At 41.2% G+C, this 3,425-nt stretch overlaps 1 pseudogene; it reads left to right on the top strand.

The window, feature by feature from the left end:
• Positions 1 to 218: 218 nt before the first annotated feature.
• LOC132211377 (olfactory receptor-like protein OLF3) lies at positions 219 to 1,126 on the top strand (annotated as a pseudogene).
• Positions 1,127 to 3,425: the final 2,299 nt, after the last annotated feature.

Here is a 3,425-nt window from a genome sequence, read left to right on the forward strand (position 1 = left end):
AAGGGACTAGCCTCTCTTATGCAGAATAGATATAATACATATTGGAACAAAACCTATGATCTTGGCCCATAAATGATCTGAACTAGTTATGTCTAACAGTTCATATAAAATATGCATTCTTTTTAGAAGTTATTCCAATGGTTCTTTAATTTAAAAGCTCCTGTTATTCCTGATGTTCTCTGCAGATTAATAATGCTCACAAATTTTTACTGGAAAAAATGTTTATTCTTCTGGGCCTGTCCAGTGACTGGGACACTCAGGTCTCTCTCTTTGTCCCGTTCTCCATCACATACATGGTGACAGTGCTGGGGAATTTTCTCATCGTTCTTCTGGTCAGATTGGACAGCTGACTCCACACGCCCAAGTATTTTTTTCTCACCAACTTCTCCCTTGTTGATGTCTCTTATGCCACAACCATAGTCCCTCAGATGTTGGTTCATTTTCTTGCAGAACATAAAGTAATCCCACTCGTGAGCTGTGCAGCCCAGTTATTTTTTTTCCCTGGGATTGGGCGGGATTGAGTTTGTTCTACTGGCAGTGATGGCTTATGACCGCTATGTGGCTGTGTGTGACCCCCTGCGATACCTGGTCATCATGCATGGAGGGCTCTGTACTAGGTTGGCCATCACATCCTGGGTCAGTGGCTCTGTCAACTCTCTCATGCAGACTGCGATCACCTTTCAGCTGCCCATGTGCTCCAACAAGTTTATTGATCACATATCCTGTGAACTCCTAGCTGTGGTCAGACTGACCTGTGTGGACACCTCCTTCAATGAAATTGCCACCATGGTTTCTAGCATTGTCCTGCTGATGTCACCATTCTGCCTGGTTCTCTTGTCTTGTGTCAAGATCATCTCCACCATCCTAAAGATCAGGTCCACAGAGGGAAGAAAGAAAGCCTTCCACCTCACAGTGGTTGTCTTGTGCTGTGGCATGGCCATTTTCATTTACACCCAGCCCCACTCTGGCCTCTCTGGCCTTCAGTAGAGGTTGATCTCTCTCTTTAAGTCATTTTTATACCGATGCTGAACCCCATGATTTACAGTCTAAGGAATAAGGAGGCAAAGGGGGCTGACAGAAACTGTTAGGGCAATTATCTGGATTAATGTCAAAACTTGGAACTTGATGAATCATGAGCATCACTTAGAAAAAGAGCATTGTGTGTTCTCCCACTTAATTCAGACATGATAGGCTTTAACTGCATTGCCCTGGCAACCAGGAATTGTGGGGAAGCATGGGACTTGGTTGGAAAGTCTGTAAGGAGGATTCTCTGAAAGGTCAGAGGCCTCTAAAGGATTCTTGTCAAAGGCGGCAGACCCTGCCTTGCTTTTCCAAACAAGCCTGAGCCCCTGGGGTGTTTTACTGGAATCTTTATGTTTAGACTTCAAAACCTTCTTGTTTAAAGGAGACTGCAGATGCATGTGTTTTCTCAAGGATACCTGCCCTTCTGATAGTATCTAGAGGTTAATTTTAGTTCAAGCTGTTGCCACAATAAGAACATAAGGAGGCAGGCAAATGAGGCTGTCTGGTTCCTTTAGCCAGGCAGTCGCTTAGCCCCCTCTTTCACAGAAACATGTGTCAGAGTAATCATTCATCAGTCGCTCAGGGTCTGCTGGTTAGCCCCGGCAAGGAGTGAGATGATGAAAGTGTATTGGTGATGTGGAAGAGGAGACTGAGTGTTTAAGTTGGGTTATGTGATGTGGGGGTATTTTTATGTTCCAGGAGCATGTTCAGAGGAGTCAAACGCTCCTGTACCAGAAATTCCCACACTTAATCTTCACTCATATGGCCTGAGAGTAATTAAAAGAACATGTTTGCTGTTTTGATTTGTCACATTGTGTAGATACATGGACCTATTCATGGATTTTAAATTGGATCACTGGTTCTTACTAATATTAATCTACATTTTGTATGAGATTATCATGTTTTCATTGATAATACATCACTTTCACATTTCCCTTTTTAAAAGTGTACATGCTACAGTATATTAATGGATCTAGTAATTGTGTGAGTCACTATTCTGAGAAGTGTGTTACTATCAAGGCTGATTAAATGCTTTTGTGCTGGAACTATTTCATGTGGACATAATGTGTTTGAGTGGTGGAGGTAACTCAGTGGAGAAGCATCAACTGAAGGTCTTTGTTTACACTGATAGGAATCTAAGTAAAGGTTGTTTGTACATGTGGCTATTACTGTTCTAGGGAAAACCATGTTTCAGGCACTGCTTGAATATACAAACCATTAGAGATGAATTTTACTGCATTTGTAAGTGGTATTATTTAAATCTTAAAGCTGCCCTTTTGCTGAAAAATGTATTACCTCTTATTCTGATACTGTAGAAAAAAATAAGCACATAAAATACAAAATAATGCATAAATTATGAAATACATAGTTTTCTGAGAGAGGAAAGATTCCCCAGTCAAATGCAATGAAAGATAAGACAACTTTAAAATGGATTTGGGAATCGTCTGTGCACACGTCACCCTCTCGTGTCCCATCCCTCCTCTGCACACAGCACTGAGCTGAAATAGTCTGAGTGGTCCACATCTCTGAGAAAAAAAGCCTGAGTTAGATAAGGTAAGAGAGGGGGAAGAAATATCTGAACACAGGATTAGGAAGAGGAAAGATGAGAAAGAAAGTGATAGCAGCTCATCTTTGCCCTCCTTCCCTCCCTTGAAGAAGTCTCAAAGCACTTTTTTTCCCGTCCTCTCTTCTTTAAGTCAATTGGTGTGCAGTTCCTCCATTTGGGAACACATTAACACAGTCACTCAGCATTTAAGCAAAATTGAAGGCTCATTTAATCTGGAGCTCATTTTGGTATTTTAATTTTACCTTAAAATAATCCAAGCCTAAGGGTTGCAGTATAGGCAAGCATTCCAAAGAGGTCAATGCTAGTGATTTATTTGGCTATGTTTCCCTTGGTGTAAATTTGGTAAATGGTATAGGAGACAATAGTCAACATAATACAATTCTCATAATGATAGGACTTTACAATGGGATGAGAGACAATGAAGCAGTAAAAATGCAATGTTGTTTCACAGGGGTAAATGCAGAAGTCTTCCTGAATGAAAGGATCAGAGAGGTCCAGGTGGAGACCAAGAAAGTGAGAACAAGTTACCTAATAAGCAACTCAAGCAAAGGCTGACCTTTGAATGGTGCTGAACTGGGAGAGAGTGTATGGAAGCTCAATAATGCCCCAAAGTTGCTCTTGCAATGCAGAGAAGATGAAGGAAGTAGTGGTGATGAAGCAGACAGCTAAAGAATGGTCGGATCACAAAACACACCTAATGCAAAATATCTCTTACCTTTAATCGCAACAGAAGGCCAGCAAACATTTTTAAGCTGGAGTATGGCATGACCAAATTCAAATTTTGAATTATCACCCTGGCAAATGAGCCATAGGAGGAAAAATTGGAGCCAATGAA

Source organism: Myotis daubentonii, chromosome 10, assembly GCF_963259705.1.
Source record: "Myotis daubentonii chromosome 10, mMyoDau2.1, whole genome shotgun sequence".
NCBI lineage: Eukaryota > Metazoa > Chordata > Mammalia > Chiroptera > Vespertilionidae > Myotis > Myotis daubentonii.